Below are 21827 nucleotides of genomic sequence, written 5' to 3'. Positions count from 1 at the left end.
CTGCTTCTGCTTCTTTCTTCTGGGAATCCTTCTCCTTTTCTGCGCTCCATCTGAGAGAGAGAGAGAGAGAGAGAGAGAGAGAGATGGTTTGGGAAGGTCCCACTCCAAACCTTTTTTCCTTGCCTTCCACCACCGTCGTCGTCATCCTCATCTTCTCCTCCTTTCTTCTGCTTTCTTCTGAGACAAGAGAAAGAGACAGAGACAGACATGGTTGGATAGGTCCCACTGCAAAACCTTTTCCTTCTCGTCTGTCTGTTCTTCTTTCCTTCCTTCATCACCATCATCATCATCATCATCATCATCATCATCCTGATTCTGCTTCTGCTTCTGCTGCTTCTTCACCCACCGTCCCTTCATCGCTCTCCCTCACCATTCCTGCTTTTCTGCTTGCCTGTCTTCTGGAAGAGTCTTCTGCCATGGCCATGCCCAAGCAGAGAGAGAAACTGCTGATGAATCAATCCAAACCGAGAAGACCACCAACCAACGAACCTCGTCTCGTGTCCGACATTCCTAAACCCTAAACCCTAAATGCCTGTGCAGCAGTCCGTGTCACAAATTCGCTCGTCCTACCAACCCAAATGAGCCGAAATCTCTTTCATCGATTTGTCCGTCCATAATAATATATCTACCCAATGGACCTCATGTGTGATGACATTCCGGCTTTAAACCCGACTCTGGCATGACCACACACACACATATATATGTATATATTTGGCTCCCCATTTCCAATGTATTTATTTGCTACGGATTATGGGCCCCGCGGCCCTGCAAGGCCCTTTATGGCCCTCAGTTAGTAATGGTGAAAAGGACACCCCAACCCTGTCGTGTCCATCACACCCGCCAAGCTTCTAAAAACACCTCTCCCCCCTCTGTGACAACAACCAATCCTATCTCATGAATCAACCCGACCACACAGATCTATATACCACATGATCTGCCCATCTCCACTTCGTCACACCAACATCATCATGGAAGACCCCCCACATACACTTTTTACTTTTCGTTTTTCTTCAGATCTGTCTTACGTACGTCACTACATACATACATACATACATACATACATACATACATTATATATGGGGCACGTGTTTCTATCTTGTTGCCTAAAAAGGTGAAGCATCATCGACATTGGCTTCCCTTTTTCATTTTACACTTTCTTGTCATGACGCACGAGTGCTTTTCTTATTCAAAAATCATCTCTCTTTTTTGTTTTTCTTTTTCTTCTTGTTAATAATGGCTTTCATTACGAAAGAAAAAACACCACCATAACTAACTTACTACAAAGTATAGAACATTGCTATCTAATAATCTAAAGACTACCATGACTCCAAACTCAATGCCACCCTACACACCAATTCAAATGGCGAATATGATGATATGTGACCTTGTAGAGTTCTCTCTCTCTTCATGGTTGAGATTTTGTGACTTCTCTAGCACTATCAATTGCCACAAAAGAAATCCTTTTAACTTTACAACATATTTCCTCACCTCAACTTGTGCATCAAAACACAATAAAATTAATAAATGTGTGTGAAAAACACTACTTACAATGGGTGTTACAATAGAGTATGGTCACCCACTAACTACACTACGTAGGTAGTGGAACACGTTCAATCCCCAATAGGCAAGACGAACACTCCATTCGAACCATTGCTTCCATGCGAGTTAGCTCACATGCATTGCAATGTGAGACAAGGCATTGGGGCACAAGTGATGAGAGTGGTCGGGCTATGCACACTTTGCCCTAAACAAGTTCACGAGCCTGAGTATCACACTTTGATACAATGCTCTACCTTTGATCATATTCGACCATGCTTTCCACATCTCTTCAATCGAGCCCAATCCTTGCATGAATTTCTCTCACAACCATAATGTGTATTCTCGATTGCAACATTCATTGGTAAAGTTCTTAAACATCGAGAGTCACTACTTACTTTCACACGTATCACGTAAAATGTAAATATTTTTGGTCTCATAGGTTATATTTTACCTCTGAAAACGATAATATAATCTCTCTCTCTCTCTCTCTCTCTCTCTCTCTCTCACACACACACACACACACACACACACACACATTTATTTTGATGTCTCTTGGCATCAGTTGATTGCGGCATATTTTTTTCTTGACGAGATATCAACATGTTCTCTTTCCTTTATGCAATTCCTAGTTCTTACACTCATAAGGTTAAAAACTCACAAAGTAGTCATATGTAAAAAAGTATGAAAAGCTAATTTGGCATTTTTTCGTATGAAATGATATTGCAAAGAAAACAAACTCCAAATGTCTTCATAAGTTGCTTACCTCTATAACATCATACAACCAACATTCAATAAAGTTAATATAAAGTTTTGGCTCATAATGAACACGTCAAACCCAAAGGATTTGAGTTGCTTCCGGTGGAAGTTCCGTAAACATCCTTCATACTGTGCTAGAAAATATCGAATCATGCACATGTTCAAAAGGAGAGGCTGTTTGGATACTGATGACTCTTTCAAACTGCAATTAATGAGGAATAGAAAAAGGTGTCAATCTAGCGAAAGTCTTCCATTCCAAAAGACAGAATAATACTTCTTGGGAGAAGACAACATTTATCAAATCACAACTTTGTAGGATGCCACTTTTTGATAGTTTTGCCTTTTGTAGGAGGTATTGCAAGAAAATGTGGTCATCACATTATTCTAAAACCATTTTCTCAAACTTCTATGATACCACTGTCTTTTCAAGCCGACCGAAGACTAAAATTAGGAAGAGTTCTTATTATGAACACAATATCAAATATGCTACTTGTGAGTCATCTACGTTGTAATCTTTCCATTTTTTAGTTTTAAATGTTTTGATAAGTCAAACTCTAATATCTATGAGTATAATCATTTATTCTCCTAGCACATGAGGTATTGCACACATGGATTTGGATACCTCCTTCCATGCGACATGACATAGTGGGTGGTTGACTAGCTATGAGTTTACCTGATTCAACACTATAATACCAAGAAATTCCCACCAATGCATAGTAATTGATGGTGGATTTGTAACCTTAGAGTTATTGGATGGGAAGTTCCTCGAGTTGGATGAAGTTTGTGACATGCTCGAGCTTAATGAAGTTTACTTCCACATTGTTGGCTAGTTGCAACACTTGAAATGGCTGGCTGGAATACCATAATGTCAAATAGGAAGAAAAAGCATACTTATTTAGGTCTTAGAACTAGTTATAATAGAAGGGGGACACAATCCAATGAATAAAATATTCAAGCTTAATGATGAGATAATGTTCCACCATGAAGTGTATATTAGTCACATGAATGGAGTTGTTGTATGAAATGGCAAAATGTGACAATTTTAGGTGGTGGACCAAATACATGCCTTTCTCTAGATTAGACATTGTCTCCTTAAAGAGTTAATGTTATGAGATTATAGTTGTAGAGTTTCGCCAACAAAAAGGTGGCGAAACATGCAAGAGTATAGTTGTGAAGCACTCTCAATTTAAAAATACTCATGTGCTATGACTTAAGAAAAATCATCCTCTCCCTTCTATACTATTTACAAAAACTAAGAAATCAATCAACATCACAATATGGCTTAATCATTTAACCTATCTCGTTAACGATACACAAGAGCACATGCGTCAATTAATTTGGAAAACCACAATCACACACAAAAGGATTCATGTAAGGTTGGAGTACAGTGCTTAACATTAATCTCAATAAAAATGAGATATGAATAGATAGATAGATTCAATTATTGTCTTCATAGGTCAAATATGACCTATGAGAACAAAAATATTACATTTCAAGTAATACATGTGAAAGTGAGTAGCAATTCTCAATGCTCACGAACTTTACCAATGAATGTTGCAATCGAGAGTGCACATTGTGACTATGAGAGGAATCCATGTAAGGATTGGGTTTAGTAGAAGATGTGTGGAAAGTATAATTGAATATAATCAAAGGCAGAGCATTGTATCAAAGTGTGATACTCAAATGTCTGAACTTGTATCGAGCAAAATGAGCATATATATATATATATATAGGGTTTTAAGGTTTAGACTGAATAATCTTTTACAATGTTTTGTTTTTTTTCCATTACTGTGAGCCAAGGTTTTGGATTCTAGATTTTCCGACTATGTCTTCTTGTTTCGCATATCAGTGGTGATATTGTTCTTGTGTCAAGAAGCGCACAACTTGTATGTAGAATCATTACAACGCAAATCCACAGGCAAAAAAAGTTTTTTAAATCATTTTCAGCTCAAATAATATAAACAAGTTACATAATTATATGGGTTCTTAGAACCAAAGATTTTCCTCGAGCTACACTTTCCTCGAGCATTTTCTCATCTAAACAAGGACTCCTTCAATTAAGAGTTTCATGTAGCTTGAATTCCTCAATTTGAACTCCCTAAAAAAAGATAGTTCTCAAAAGAGGGCCTAGTGTGAAAGATGGAAATATGATCCCACGCTTTTAGATATTAGTCGATATAGAATGAGTTAGAAGCTAGAAATTCGTAAAATATGTTCAGAGAAGTCTTTTATTAGAACATGTTCATTAGAATTTCTCTCCATGAATGGGTCACAAAAGAGGTCAAAGGTCTATTTGTGATTAATTGAAGAGTAAAAGCCAGAAGGAAAATATTCTTTTTCTTGACAAATTGTTGCCTTCTTTTGTTTGCAAGCAGTTGACAAAAACCAATATAATTGAGATGCCAAAAATCGGAAAGGTACATTTGCTCCATGGAATGAGGCCAAAAGTGCTTGCAATAAAGTTATGAGTAGAATGGAATTAATTGACAATCATCACACAAAATTATTATTATTTTGGCAATAACGCAGTAGATTGAATTTCCTGGTTGCAAAGATGTATTTTTTAACATATTATGATGAAATGTGAAATAATTCTCTATACCATAACAATATTCAGGGCTTTTGTCAATGGAGAAAGGCCATGGCCCTGTGTTATTCGAAGTAATGCAATGCCTTTACACCAAAACTGTGGAAATTAAAGATAGCAAAAATGATTATGAAAGCATAACCATCAAATTGTACGCAGGAGTACACTCAAATGATACAAAACATCTTTTGTAGGTTCCATAATGCATTTCCATGTTCGTGAATCCATGGGACATGTTGCAACAACATATACACTGAATGTGTTGTAATGTTATGCATTGGAATAACAATGTCCCCTTTTTGTAACATCCAATCTTGAATCTTGCAATCTCCATTTAGAGGTGGCACAGTTACTAAGGAAAGTTCCATCTCTATGACTTGATTCCGATAATGCGATGATGTGACCCAAGACTATAATGACATGTCATGTCATTGAAGTGCAATAAGTGACCTTGGTCATTTACCACATCTGCAATTGGTTTTAGCCTCTTCTTTGCTAAAAAATAAGCTTTCCTACGCTCTTGTTCAGCTAGTGAGTGTGGGAATATACCACTCTAGTGTAAGCTTTCGAGGCATAAAGCATTCCCTAATTCTGAATCCCTACCTCTCCATTTTATGTGGTGCAATACTTCCTTCCAGTGCTTTAGAAGCTTTGACCTAAACGAACAACCTTTGATGTGCCCGTCAAGCTTTCCAAACACGACATCCTAATGGTTAGTATCCCATGAGCCAAATGACTTGGTTTTCAAATGATCAAACATATCAGATAACATTCTTGCCCAAGGCAATGTTTTTTCAGCAAATTTTGGCAAAAAAGCAGCTTTTCTAGCCAACATACGCAGATGCAAATAAAGAAAATTTAGCCTTCCACTCAATCGTGGAATGCATATCTTCTATAGTGATAGGAGTCATATACCTCTATGCGACTACTTAGAGCACCAAAAGTTGCTTATGATTTCAGAGTTAATCTTTTGTATCATATGTTTCGGTGAATCAATCATAATTAAGTAATACCACATGTAAGCCATGAATATAGATTGCACTATCCTCAATCTGACATGGAGTGGCCATGTTGCAATCTTCCAATAGCTTAGCTTTTGTCTCCTTTTTTGCAGAAATCATTCAACCTTTCTTTTCCCTGTTGCATTCCATCCCAATGGATAGCCAAGATGTCTAACCATTTCATTTGGGCTAACAACTTGACCTAGCCACAAAAGTTGATGCCAACTATATAACGTCAAGGGTAGAAGTTTGAACTTATTGAAGTTAACATGCAACCTAGTAGCTAATCCATACAATTTGAGGGCATCCATAATCACCCTCATATCATTTGGATTGTTTTGTGACAGGAATGCTGTATCATCTGCATATACCCGAGCCACGAAATCATGTTCGTCTTTCATTTGCAAACCATGAAGTTGACCAATTGATACTAGATGATCCATGTACAATAGTAGTGGATGAGTTGTGATTGCATACAACAATGCACTTACAAGACAACCTTGTCATACTGATTTGGCTAAGCTCCATGAATATGTCAATTCACCCTCAATAATGCATGAAGATGTGCTAGACACATAAAGCCAATAAATTACTTGAGACATTTTTGGACCAAATCCTCGTTTGACCATTGTGGTTGCCACAAAATCCCATTGGATTGTGTCAAAGGCCTTTCCAATGACAACTTGCATGAGCAATACATCTTATTTGGTATATTTGGCATACATTATTCCAATATAAGCATTAACAATATTATATGTAACTTACCTTCGGGGAATGAACCTATACTGGTTTACGTGGATGCCTCCCAACAAAGTGTCCTTAATACAATTAGCAATTATCTTTGCAATAAGTTTATAGATCATTGGCATGAGAGTGATTGGTCGCCAATCCAAAAAAGATTCACACAATTTCTTTTTGGGTATTAATTTGACCAAACCTTCTTTCCATGAGATCGGCATATCCTATTGTTGCCAAGCATTATTTGCCATAGATAGGATTAAATCCTTAAGGACATCCCAAAATTCTACAATGAACTCTAACATAATACCCATCCCAACCAAGCGCTTTGCCTTTCCCGAGGCTCTTTCAAGCCTCCAAGAGCTCCTCAATTGTGAATGTTTGTCAAAGTTAATACACAGAAGCTTGTAGATGAAATCCGCTTACTTGGATAGCAACAGAAAACAGAGACAAGGTTGAATGGAAGCTTGAATCTCACAGATGGAGAGTGAGAGAGAGTAGAACAACATTAACCAAATTGAAAATACTAACTCTCTATTACATACAATGTCCTATAGAACACTTTTTATACAAGTCCTTAAAGGACTGACAGAAGTACTAGCATGTACTTCAATGCTCATACGAGCGACTGACACTAACTCCAAGGAATATGCCTAGGTACTAGGCTAAGATTGTAGGCCTCTAACAGCCTACCGATTACAATCCGATCTATCTCTCTGATACCGATCTGGATACCTATCAAGTTCTCCATTCTGTATACCGATCCATCTCAGGCTTATTCAGCTGATTCGGATCCAGTTGAGTTTGTCTGCTCAACACTCCCCCTCAAGCTCAACTTGAGGTCGGATCGAGATGTCAACGTTTCCCAATCCTTCCCTCCGGCTCCTCCTGGCATCTTCCCACCTTGCTTGCGCTCTGCGTTTTGTCCGGTCCCACTTCCCACAACCCGTCCGGTTCTGCGCTCCTCGACCTTCTCGGTCGACTTGTCTGCTCATTAGGTCCATCTCAGCTCCTTTGTTGTTGTGACTTCGGTGCTCCGTTGGTGTTAACTTCTGCTGCTTTTGTGTCTACTTGGCCTCCAGTTGATTCAGCTCCTCCGAATTGAACTCTTTCAAATCGGCTGCCTCTGATTCATTCCAACTCTTGTCCGAATTGGTTGTCTCCAATTCGTCCTCGATCTTCAGGCCCTTTACCACATCAGAACACATTCAGGTCTTGGCATTCACCTTCTTGTTGGCTCTGTCCTTCTTGCCTCTACCGTCGTTGCCGCTTGTTCCGACTTGATCGGATTTGCCGACTTCCTCAATCGACTCAACTCTCCTTTCCTTCTTGTCTCCCCTAGTTTGGGTTGTTTCCTTCTTTTCGGCTCTTTGTCTGGTGCCATTACCTGTTTTTGTTGTTTCCGTTTTGGTTCTCCCCGTATCAGTACCAGTTCTCCCCCTCGTGTGCGGCATGTAGAGATGCTGAAGACCAAGCATCTCCAAAAAATGCTGAAACTTGTCGGTTCCAAGTGCCTTGGTCAAGATGTTAGCAACATGTCGATCCGTCTGGACATACCGGAGTTTGACTTCACCGGTGAGGACCCGCTCGCGTACAAAGTTGTAATGCACTTCTATGTGCTTCGTCCGAGCATGGAACACGGGGTTCTTGGCTAGTTGCATGTTGCTCATGTTGTTGTAGTAGATCGGGAGTTGGGACTTCAATCCAGAGGTCTTGCAGTAGTTGTCGAAGCCATATGGCTTCCCAAGTGGCAATAGTAGTGCCCTGATACTTAGCCTTAGTTCTCGATAGAGCCATAGTATGCTGCTTTTTGCTGCTCCACGCAACATCCGCGCTACCTAGAGAGAACACGTAACCGGAAGTGAACCGACGATCCGACACATCACAGGCCCAATCAGCATCCGTATATCCGACTAGCTTTTCGGTTATACCGTGTCAGTGTAACAGTCCCTGGTCCTTTGTGCTGCTAACATACCTGAGTATTCGGTGCACGCACTGAAGATGCTCCACGATCAGATTCTGCATAAATTGACTTATCATCCTGACCTGATAGCTGATTTCGGGTCGGGTGATCGTTAAGTAAATAAGGCTTCCAACAATTTGTCGGAACCGTTTCTCGATGCAGGCCGGTTCGGAGTTAGGACGAAGCTTCAAGTTCCGGTCCAAGGGTGTGGACATTAGTCGGCAATCGGTCATGCCGAACTTGTACAACATATTGAGCACATAATATCGTTGTGAGAGCAATACGCCATTGGGGGTGGGGATCACTTCGATCCCGAGGAAGTAATGAAGGTCCCTAGGTCCTTCATTTCGAATGCATCCGACAATTGGGACTTCACTCAGCCGATTTCAGTGAGGTCGGGTTTGGTAATGACCAAGTCGTCGACATACAATAAAATACATATTGGACCTTCAGGATCTTTCCGGATGAACAACGAAGAGTCAGATTTCGAGGTCGCAAACCCCATCTTACGCAACCGGTGTGTGATCTTCGAATTCCAAGCACGGGGGGCTTGCTTCAGGCTGTAAACCGACTTCTTGAGTCGGCACACTACCAACCTGTTCATCTTCGACTGAAATCCGGGGGGCTGGATCATGTAGACATGTTCTTCAAGATCTCCTTGAAGAAATGCATTCTTCATGTCTATTTGGTGAAGATGCCATCCCCTTGGCGCAACAACCTCTAGCACCACACAAACTGTCGTCATCTTCGCTACCGGAGCGAAGATCTCGTCATATTTGATTCTTGGGTCTGTGCGTATCCCTTCGCCACTAACCGAGCCTTGTATCGATTGACCAAATCATCAACATTATAGTTTACCTTGTACACCCACTTGCAACCGATTGGTTTGCAATGTAAGGGAGGATCAACTAGGTGCCATGTATAGTTGGCATCAAGTACCCGCATCTCTTCCTCCATAACGGCACACCAATTCACGTCCTCTACTGCATCTACGTAGCTGTCCGGCTCACGCACTTCCGCCACTTTTGTCATGTACGCATAGTGATGCGCCATGTACTAATTGTATTCGTACCTCTTTATGGGGTTCTTTTGGCGAGTGGATCGGCGTAACTTCTCGTTAGCCGATTTCGAGGCCTTCTTGGCTGACTCGTACTTCATCTCCGAAGGTCTGTCTTCACACCATCTGGAGTTAGACTCGCTCTGATCTGACTCTTTCCTGAAGGTGTCATATTCTGCCATCTTGTTCTTCCCTTTCTCTTTGCGCGTGAACTGTCTCCTCGGTTCCTTACGGGGGGAAAGCATGATTGAGTCTCCACTACTCGCCGGCTCTTCATCTCACTGGTCGATTCGACTCAATCACTCATTTGGCCTACTTAGCCGGAATGAGATCGGACTCTTGTCTAGAGTACCGTTGTCTTCTTTGTCTTCTGCCCCGATCATCTCCAGCTCACTGGCTTGATCCTCCAGAATCAGGTTGGAGTCGGGGGTTGGAATCGGTAGAGAGTATCAGGATGCCGACTCGTCAAATTCGACATCTTGGCTTACTCGTACTTGCTTAGACCGCGGGTTGTAGCACTTGTACCCCTTCTGCTCATGAGAGTAGTTGACAAAAATGCAATTCTCCGACTTCGGGTCCAACTTCCTCCTTTTCTCATCCGGCACATGCACATAGGAAATGCTACCGAATATCCTAAGGTGCCTAAAATTCGGTTTTCGTCCGAAATATAGCTCGTGTGCTGACACCTTATCCCCAATCTGACTAAAGCAACTCGAAGAAAATCATTTGCAAACAATTCGGCCAATGATGCCTATGTAGTACAAGGTTCGACTGACCAATTGAACAACCGAGGAAGAGGTTCTTCACGACAACCGAATAACCAACGAAGTCGAAGCAAGTCCCGAGATAATCGAGGCTGTAACTACTGTAAGAAACTCGGATACATCAAAGCCAATTTCCACACACTCAAGGCTAATAATGATAAGGCTTAGTGAGCTGATCAAAAGAGTGGTTGGCATGAGGAGGTCAACTACGTCGGCGCTTCAACCAAAGTATTGTTGAATGACCCGAACATTCTATCCATTGAAAACATAGTCGAATCAGAAGTATGGCTCTTGGATTCGGGTGCATCCTTTCATGTAACCCCTCATCAATCCCAATTTCGGCAATTCTCAGCCCAACATTCCAACTCAGTTTGAGTCGAAAATTCGCAACATTGCGCGATAATCAGAATCGACACAGTAGAGCTCAACCTTCCATGTGGCTCTACATTGGTACTACATAATATCCGACATGTACCTGAGCTCTCAAGACCCTTGATCTCTATCGGACAATTGGATTAGGACGACATCCATGCCAACTTCTCATCAGGTGGGTGGACACTCCATAGGGGGAACCTCCTACTTTCTCGAGGACCAAAAGTACATTCGTTGTACCCGTTAAACATCACAAACTCTCTTTTTCGGACCATCAGTTTTGCACGCATTGCCAGTACGGCAAACAAGCCGCGACCTCACACTCGACGACAACACCGAGAGAATTGAGTCCACTCGATTTGGTCTAGTCGGATGTCTGTGGCCCTATGCCATATCAGTCTCTCGGCGGTGCATCGTACTTCGTCAGCTTTATCAACGACTCAACTCGAAAGGTGTGGGCTTATCCGATAAAGACTAAAGATCGAGCGTTCTCGATCTTTTCCGATTGGCTCCCTATGGTCGAAAATTAGTCTGGTCGCAAACTCAAATGTCTTCGGACCGATAATGGAGGAGAGTTCAAATCTGAAGAATTCGTCAAATTTTGATGACAATGTGGCATAATACATGAATATACAGAATTGCTAAGTGGATGAATAAGACAATTCGAGAAAGGATAGTTTCCATGCTCCAACACTCTGAACTATGGGTTGGCTTCTGCGTAGAGGCATTACTTACAGCAGTACACATAATCCATTTTTTAGTTTCAAATGTTTTGATAAGTCAGACTCTAATATCTATGTAGTATAAATTATAATAATTTATTCTCCTAGCACACGAGGTATTTCACACATGGATTTGGATATATCTTTCCACACGACATGACAGTGTGGATGGTTGACTAGCTATGAGGTTACTTGATTCAACACTATAATACCAAGAAATTCCCACCAATGCATAGTAATTGATGGTGGATTTGTAACCTTTGAGTTATTGGATGGGAAGTGCCTCGAGTTGGATGAAGTTTGTGACATGCTTGAGCTTAATGAAATTTACTTCCACATTGTCGGCTAGTTGCAACACTTGAAATGGCTGGAATACCATAATGTCAAATAGGAAGAAAAAACATACTTATGTAGGCCTTAGAACTAGTTATAATAGAAGGGGGACACAATCCAATGAATTGAATATTCAAGCGTAATGATGAGATAATGTTCCACCATGAAGTGTATATTAGTCACATGAATGGAGCCGTTGTATGAAATGGCAACATGTGACAGTTTTAGGTGGTGCACCAAATACATGCCTTTCTTTAGATTAGACATTGTCTCCTTAAAGTGTTAATGTTATGAGATAATAGTTGTAGAGTTTCGCCAACAAAAAGGTGGTGAAACATGCAAGTGTATAGTTGTGAAGCACTCTCAATTTAAAAATACTCATGTGCTATGACTTAAGAAAAATCATCCTCTCCCTTCTATACTATTTACAAAAACTAAGAAATCAATCAACATCACAATATGGCTTAATCATTTAACCTATCTCGTTAACGATACACAAGAGCACATGCGTCAATTAATTTGGAAAACCACAATCACACACAAAAGGATTCATGTAAGGTTGGAGTACAATGCTTAACATTAATCTCAATAAAAATGAGATATGAATAGATAGATAGATTCAATTATTGTCTTCATAGGTCAAATATGACCTACGAGAACAAAAATATTACATTTCAAGTAATACATCTGAAAGTGAGTAGCAACTCCCAATGCTCACTAACTTTACCAATGAATGTTACAATCAAGAGTGCACATTGTGATTCTAAGAGGAATCCGTGTAAGGATTGGCTTTAGTCGAAGATGCGTGGAAAGCATAGTTGAATATAATCAAAGGCAAAGTATTATATCAAAGTTTGATAATACTCTAACTGCCCAACTTGTATGAAGCAAAATGTGCATATATATATATATAGGATTTAGGGTTTAGACTGAATAATCTGTTACAATGTTTTGCTTTTTTTCCATTCCTGTGAGCCAAGGTTTTGGATTCTACGTTTTCCTACTATGTCTTCTTCTTTCACATATCAATGTTTGATATCGTTCTTGTGTAAAGTTACATAATTATATGGGTTCTTACAACCAAAGATTTTCCTCGAGCTACACTTTCCTCGAGCATTTTCTCATCCGAACAAGGACTGCTTCAATTAAGAGTTTCATGTAGCTTGAATTCCTCGATTTGAACTCCCTAAAAAAAGATCTCAAAAGAGGGCCTAGTGTGAAAGATGGAAATATGATCCCACGCTTTTAGATATTAGTCGATATAGAATGAGTTAGAAGCTAGAAATTCGTAAAATATGTTCAGAGAAGTCTTTTATTAGAACATGTTCATTAGAATTTCTCTCCATGAATGGGTCACAAAAGAGGTGAAAAGGTCTATTTGTCATTAATTGAAGAGTAAAAAAGCCAGAAGGAAAATATTCTTTTTCTTGACAAATTGTTGCCTTGTTTTGTTCGCAAGCAGTTGACCAAAACCAATATAATTGAGATGCAAAAAATCGAAAAGGCACATTTGCTCCATGGAATGAGGCCAAAAGTGCTTGCAATAAAATTATGAGCAGAATGGAATTAATTGACAATCATCAGACAAAATTGTTATTATTTTGGCAATAACGAAGTCGATCGAATTTCCTGCCTGCAAAGAAAGTGATTTTTTGCATATTATGATAACATCTGAAATAATTCTCTATACCAGAATATGATTTAGAGCTTCTGTCAATGGAGAAAGGCCATGGCCCTGTTATTATTGGAAGTAATGCAATACCCTTATGCCAAAAGCCGTAGAAATTAGAGATAGCGAAAATGATTATGAAAGCATAGCCATTGAATTCTGCACAGATGTACATTCAGACGATACAAAACATCAAAATTCGTTTGAGTTAAAAGCCAGTGAATCCATAACAAGATTTAGAGGTTCTGTCGATGTAGAAACACCATGGCCTGTGTTATTCGAAGTAATGGAATGCACTTAACACAAAAACTGTAGAAATTAGAGATGGCGAAAATGATTATGAAAGCATAGCCTAGTACACTCAGACGATAGTAGATACAAAACATCAAAATTCATACGAGTTAAGCCAATGAATCCATTAATCTTCGGGGAATACAAACTCAAATGTTTCATGTCTACCAGTCATACAGAAACAGTAATGGCGTCTGAAGCTGCAATGGAAGGGTATATGATTTCCATCCAGAATGACAACATCAGCTACAGAAAGATGAATTCACATCCGTCACGAAAGTTCGCTACTGTAGGCAGACAGGATAGGTTTGATGAGGAGAACCTCATTGTACAAGTCAACTGCAATCCTTCCATTTCCATCTCAATAAATCCATTAGGTGTCTCTCCACCGAGCTCTGCTTTCAGTTCTAAAATGCAACGGTGGATCGCCGTCATACAAACCCATACAGATTGGGCCTCGAAACAGAGTAGAGTAGCGCAGGCATAATAAAGTAGTCTGCAGGTATCGGAAATTCTGCAGAGCACACGGAATGGTAATCTCTCCACAGTCTACTTAATCAATTGTACAGATCGTGCTTATCTGTCAAATCTGTATGGCTATATAAATGCGTTCAGGGTTGAGGACATGGCTAAGAGCATAATCTAGCAGGATCTTTCTCTTTGATTTAATACACAACAGCAAGAGCTACAGGCGCCCCACCTCTCGGTCTCTCTGTGTGCCTATGACAATCATCAATGAAGCTTCATCTCTTCCTTCCTGCATCGCATAGCAGGATATGGCAGGATATGGCAATCATCAACCAAAGCTCCACCATCTCTTCCTTCCTCTGCTGTAATTCTCTTGTTTCTGTAATTCCATCCCATACCCTTCCCCTACTATCTATCTACATACATATATAAATCTGGACAGTGCATGGCAATTTAGAGTGATTTAGACATAGGCTCCTATGAGGACATTTTAGATTGATTTACAGCTATATTCGTATATTTACAATACATTTTTTAGATTTTCTTTTCAAGTAATCTATACATGTAAAGATGGTTGTTCACCTTTATCACAATTAACAATCAGCAAGAAAACCGAGAAAACATGGCTTCACCGTTTGAATGGTTGAGTTCGGTTCAGATTCAGGTTTTCTTTAAACGTTTCGGTTTCTACAACTAAAAACCACATACATATTAACCAGTCATAGATATTTTTTTAAAAATATCTTTAAAAATATCTAAATACTTTAAAATTTTAAAAATTAAAATTTTTACGTAACTTTAAAAACGATCCCGGACGATGAAACTGCGATTTTAAGAGTTTAATGGTTTAACGATTCAAACTTGGTTAAAACCAGTTGGATTTAACAGTGACAGTGGTTTGGTTGCATTTAGTTGAATTTCGAAAGTTTTTTAACGGTTCCACATTTTTCCCAAGTCGTAATCATGATTAAAGTGTTATTAATAAGATATTTTACAAAATGATCTAAGCCTACGGATGGTTGTTTATATTGATCCCAATCAAGATCATATAACAACAATTATGTGTGGCATGTAGGTGTGCTACTCGAGTGAGACAACAGCCGGTCTCAGGCCACCTAACAGAAGATGATCAACGAGATGATGAATTTGGTACAAGGTATAACAGGGAATCCAATTTTAGATTCTTGATGTACACCTCTGGAAGTCAAATTGCAATTCCGATTACCTGTTGAAGACACTTAGAAATCTAGAAATAATTTCAAGCAGATATATTTGAGTCTTTGTGTTAATTATCGCTTTCTGAACTTCATCTCACTACGGTTTTTTCATCTCTTTCATCCAAAAACCTAAGGATTCCTTATTAACTTTCACGTTAACTACTGTGTGAGCAAAACCACGGCATTTAATTAACCTGATGTTTAAAAGAGAACCTTCAATCATGAAAAGTACACTGCATTTAACATACAGGCACAATGGATATAGTATTGGGATCTGGTGGATCCAAACGAGAAATACATAAGGGAAAGAGGGAGAAGGACGACAATGTTATAAACAACACAGATATGATGGTGGATGAGTCTGGTTTGAAAGATATGTAAATATGATATGGAGCACTTGCAGGTGAAAATTTCCCTCTACTTATTATGTCATCAGTCCAAAAATAGGTCGATACTAGATTTTGAAATGCAAAGTTGAGAATTAATTGGACAAAGTAATAAATCTAACCTATGAAATAAATCATGTAGACAAGGAATACGAAAGCATAACTATCAATATCTGAACAATTATCAATACAGAAGATCCAGGATTCAGATCGTACAATTTACCAATTGAAACAAACGCTGAATCGGTTCCCCTGTAACAGTTAGACAAAGCCGTTACATGATTTACATTCCTGATTCTAGTCATCGGACACGGAGAGGAGCCTTCACATCCATCACGAAGCTCATGTAAGTAAATCATCGGAAAGATTGCGTGCGAGCTTCCATTGCGTTCTCAATATGTCCATAAGGCACTCCACAATCCTTAATATCAGATCTTCAATCCATTGAAGAAGCGATTTAATACACTCGCTGCTAGCCCTTGGAGGAGCCCTAATTGTAGAAGACACTTTCAGTTAGGTGCATAGGAAACAGAAAAAAGAAGTAGGTAATCACGAGAGGACTGAACAATGGCAAAGTCATAATTACGGCAATAAACAATAGCTCGGCGAAAAAAAGAAGAACGAAAGTTAATGTTCACGAGAGCATTGAACATGGAATTTCTAGTTAGAGCACACAATTTCTTTTAGAAAAGCAGAAGCAAAATCAAAATAGGGAATCACGAGATCAGCGAAAACCCTAAAGACAGCAGAAAAACCTACGCTTGAGCTTTGTAAGAGGTACAAGAAATGTGGATGCGCGCGAGCGAGTTGAACTTCGCAGATTCCTCACAAAAACATTAGTCATACAGAAAGAGAGAAATGCAGTGAAGAATTTTGAAGACAGCATTTTCCACAAATTTCTAACGATGTGGATTGTTCTCCTCACAAAAACATTAGTCATACAGAAAGGGAGAAATGCATTGGAGAATTTTAAGACAGCATTTTCAGCACATTTCTAACGATGTGGATTGTTCTCCTCACAAAAACATTACTCATACAGAAAGGGAGAAATGCATTGGAGAATTTTAAGACAGCATTTTCAGCACATTTCTAACGATGTGGATTGTTCTCCTCACAAAAACAATTTTTCAGACAGAAAGGGAGAAATGCATTGGAGAATTTTTAAGACAGCATCTTCCACAAATTTTTAAGGATGTGGATTTTTATCATCACAAAAACATTATTCAGACAGAAAGGGAGAAATGCATTGGAGAATTTTAAGACAGCCTTTTCCACAAATTTCTAAAGATGTGGATTGTTCAGGCATTCACCGATTCGAGGCTGCACCCTTCCACGTGAAAACCATGTGATTATCATCCTTTTGATAGCATCCGCAGAGAGCGTCATTCACGTAATGAGCTTTCTTCATCTCTTCCCATAATGGAAGTACACCATGACCCTTCCATCGCGTCAGGCATTGCTTGGGGCGTACATAAGGGCATGAGAACGTGCAGACCCACCAGTCTTTACCTTCAGACGTGAACAGCTCGGACGAATCGGTCTCGTACACATGCAGGCCGATGCCCCCAGACACAGCTGCGACCATGGCGGGATCTTTGTTACAGGCGAAAAAAGTGATGGAGGACCGTGGAGGAATACTGTCAAATGGTAGTGGAGGCCAGAACCCTCCGCATTGGAACCACGAATCCTCCACCTTCAGGCAATGGCTGTCCGACAGATTCACGATCGTGATCAGGAGATATCGTGACTTTTGCCTTACTCCTGATGGCATTGCTCTTAGCAACTGTTTGATGATGAGGGGAACCGCAGTAGTTAGCAGGCTGGCACCGAGGAGCAACATACTCATCGCCATTATTGAAAATCCAAGACTAGTCTGCAAAATAGCAGGAAATCGATAGAAAAGACAACGTGATGATCGGATAATCTCTTGTACAGATCGTATATATATATAGATATGTTCAGGGTTGAGGACATGTCTAAGAGCATAATCTAGCAGGATCTTTCTCTTTGATTTGATACAGATCACAGGAGGTTTGATTGATGGAGACATTATTTCATACAGCCGCCCCACCTCTCTGTCTGTGTCTATGGCAGGCTATGGCAATCATCAATGAAGCTCCATCTCCTCCTTCCTTCATCTAATGCATCCTGCACCCCTCTGCATGCAATACATACTCTTTATGTATTTTATCTATGACAGGTTATCATGCCAGGTTATGGCAGGCTATGGAAATCATCAAACAAGGCTCCATCTCTTCCTCTTCAGCTGCCCTCCACTGCACTCTTCTGCCTCCCCCCACTCACAATACGCATTTTTCTGTAATTCCATTTCATATTACAATCCACAACAGTTCGGTTCGGTTCCATTCGAGTGTCAATATCGAACCGTTTAAAAGTTTTGAAATTTTAACCCAACCAAACCACCATTTAATCCTAAACCGTTCGTTTTAAACAGAAATGTTAGAAAAAAACTAAACCATTCAAACTGCGGCTTCAGTTTTGAATTTAGGCCAAATTTATAATTTATAAATTTATAAATTTTTCATTATTTTAAATTTAAATTTTTCAAAAATTTAAAGATTTTTTCTAACCCCCTTTCAACTTAGACTAGAATTCAAATTTTAAATTTTAAATTTTTTTTTCATTATTTTAAATTTTAAAGATTTTTCTTAAACTATTAGAATTAGCCTTAAAAATGAAAAGTTAGGTAAAAAAAATTATTTAAAAACCATCAAAGTGTTTAAACCACTATTTCTAACTATTTCAGCTTGTTTTACCGGTTTGGCAAGGTTCAAGCCCAAATGAATCGAATTGGTTTGAGTCAAACCTATTCTAAAATCGGGTAAGGCTTAACCAGTTTGGAGAGAGAGGGGGAACCATTAACAATCGACAATGGTTCAGTTTAGTTTGAGAGTGTCTTTCTCAAACCGTTAAAAAATTTTGAAACTTAAATCGAACCAAACCAAACCACGAAACCATTTAAAACGAACTATTACAAATCAATTAAACTCAAACCAAATCGTTTTAGAGATTTCCAAACCTCTGAACCATTAAAATTACAATTTCACGATTCAATTTCGATTTTCAAGTTAGGTCAATATAACTCTTTTATCTATGTTGCCAAATTTCACTATTAGGTTTTAAGCCACTTTTATTTCTATTTTGTGTTTTTTTTTCGATGATGGTATTATTGTATCATTTCTCTCCTCCCCTAACTAATGTTGGTCTTAGAAGGTTTTAATATATCTTTATTTCTCTCAATATTGTGAAATGCACATAAGAGGAATCCATACTAACTTGCTTAGCTTCTTGCTTATCGTTCAATTTATAGAAGATATAAAGGTACCCATTTTGGGTTGGCCTAACTACATGCGTGCCAAAAGGGTGTGCTAAAAGGCGTGCACTTGCATGAAAGGGACACCACATTTCCCCCTTAAGAAAAACAAGGAGTTTTACGACATGGGGAAAAGAGGGGTAATAGAAGATAGGCTTGGGGTAGCATAGGGCTTGATACGGACAACATGGGCGGAGGTGAATCGGTCATTGGAATCACGTTGTCGTGATGTAGCGTGCTTGAGAGTGGGAAAAACCGGTGAAAGGGGGGGTCAAAATGTGCATGTGCAATGTGTGTGCACACAAAGGTAATTAATTGTGCACATGCAAAAGAAAAGGGAAAAGAAAGGGTGGAAAAGATGTATAGAAGCTCGTGTAAAAAGTAAACGTGCTCGTGTGTTTGTCTTCGCCGTGTTCGGATTTGCTCTTGTCTATAAGGGCATTGAGTATTAATGTTTTGATTGAGCTTGTGGTTAACTAGAAGTTGTCATTGTAATCAAACCCTATTTTATAAAGGGTCCTCTTGAGTTGGAATCGAACACGTATTTATTTCTTTGCTCAATATCATTCGTGTTTCTTTCTTTCTTTCTTTGTTCTCGTCCACTTGTATGTTCGGTCGTCTTGTGATGAGGGAGCGTTTTGGGCGTGCCCATGCACCTCTCCTCCTCGTAAAGGCGTACGAGCATTTTGTGCGTGTGTTTGCGTCTTCCTTGTACATTCGGCCATCTTGTGACGAGGGAGCGTTTCGGCCATGCCCATGCACCTCTCCTCCTCATAAAGGCGTAATAGCAGTTGTGTGTGTGCTTGTGTCTTCCTTGTATGTTCGGTCGTCTTGTGACAAGGGAGAGTTTCGGGCATGCCCATGCACCTCCCCTCCTCATAAAGGCCTACGAGCATTTTGTACGTGTGTTTGTGTCTTCCTTGTACGTTCGGTCGTCTTGTGATGAGCGAGTGTTTCGGGCGTGCCTATGCACCTCTCCTCCTCATAAAGGAGTACAAGCATTTGTGCGTGTGTTTGTGTCTTCCTTGTATGATTGGCTGTCTTGTGACGAGGGAGCGTTTCGGGCGTGCCCATGCACCTCTCCTCCTCATAAAGGCGTACGAGCATTTGTGCGTGTGTTTGTGTCTTCCTTGTAGGTTCGACCGTCTTGTAACGAGGGAGCGTTTCGGGCGTGCCCATGCACCTCTTCTCCTCATAAAGACATATGAGCATTTGTGCATGTGTTTGTGACTTCCTTGTAGGTTCGGCCATCTTGTGACGAGGGAGCGTTTGGGCTTGCCCATGCACCTCTCCTCCTCATAAAGGCGTACGAGCATTTGTGCGTGTGTTTTGTGTCTTCCTCGTACGTTCGACATCTTGTGACGTGGGAGCGTTCGGGCGTGCCCATGCACCTCTCCTCCTCATAAAGACGTACGGGCATTCGTGTTTGTGTTATCGTCCCCTTGTGTGTTCATCTTGCGTGCTCATCTTTGCTTGTACCCGTTTGATCACTTGGCGCGTGCGGTGATCTCGAAAAGTCAATGAGTCGTGATCAACGAAAGCCACTGGCCTCACAAAAAGAAAGGCAACAACGATTGCTCGGGAAGGGGTTGGGAAATAGTATTGTTGTAAAGCAAACCTCAGGTCTTCTCTATCCCTTGAGTACTCCCTAGTCCAAGACCCTCGTGGTCCCGCCCAAGTAACACACGTGCGAAACTTCGCGACATAAATTGGTGAACCCGACGTGAAAGGGCGACAAGGGAGAACCAAGATGCGAGGAGGAGAACTCGCTGAAGCGATGGCGGCGGCGGTGGACTGCTTGGTAAATGCCCGAGAAGGCATCACCGGCCTAGACCGAGCCATAGAGACGGTGGTCAGCACAACGGGTTGGTTGAATGGAAGAGATACCACAAGCTACTTGGATGCCTATAAGGCCGAAATGCTTATGCGAAATGTCCCCGAAGATAGGCGGCTAACCAGATTCGTTAGAGTGGTAACGCCGGGTATCCACGCAGAGGTACTCAAGATCCAAGCAGATTGTTGCAATTGGGTGGAGTTCGAAGAAAGACTCCTTGAGAAGTACGGCCTTGATGACTCACTCAGAATTTTGAAAAGGGATCTAATGGAGTGGGTTGAGCTTCCTAGCAAGGGGAGAAATACTATGGTAATTCTACAAGAATTTGAGAAGCGCTTCGCGCGACTCTCGGCTCTCGGCTCTCGATAGGATGGTGCTTGACACAAGCAAGGTCCTACTATTCATAAAGGTTGTTGATGCATGAGACCGAGAGAAGGTGGGGCTCCTCCTCGAAACTGATGATGGGCTCACGACGGATTGGGCTATGGTAAAACGGGTTTGTAGTTGCTTCGATAAGAGAAGGGAATGGAACGACAAGTCTCTACTGAGCGGCCAAACATCCACAGGTTCCATTAGTGAGACACTCGAACCCAGGGGTGGTAGAGCACCTCAAGAAAGAGAGCAAGCAAATGCAAGGTTCGTGCCTGAGAGAAACGTGGTTGAAGCACCGTCGGGAGGGTCGGCAATAAACGAGCTCACAAAGATGGTGCGAGATCTCCAAATAGCGCAAGCTAGGAGAGAGAGTGGCGGTCCTCAAGATCGACGTCCCCCGTTTGCACAAAGATGTATGTGGTGC

The sequence above is a fragment of the Azolla caroliniana genome, unplaced genomic scaffold (assembly GCF_043228905.1).
Source record: "Azolla caroliniana isolate FFs.n. ecotype wild unplaced genomic scaffold, voAzoCaro1.0.p SCAF_17, whole genome shotgun sequence".
In the NCBI taxonomy this organism is placed as follows: Eukaryota; Viridiplantae; Streptophyta; class Polypodiopsida; order Salviniales; family Salviniaceae; genus Azolla; species Azolla caroliniana.
This window is presented reverse-complemented; position numbering follows the sequence as displayed.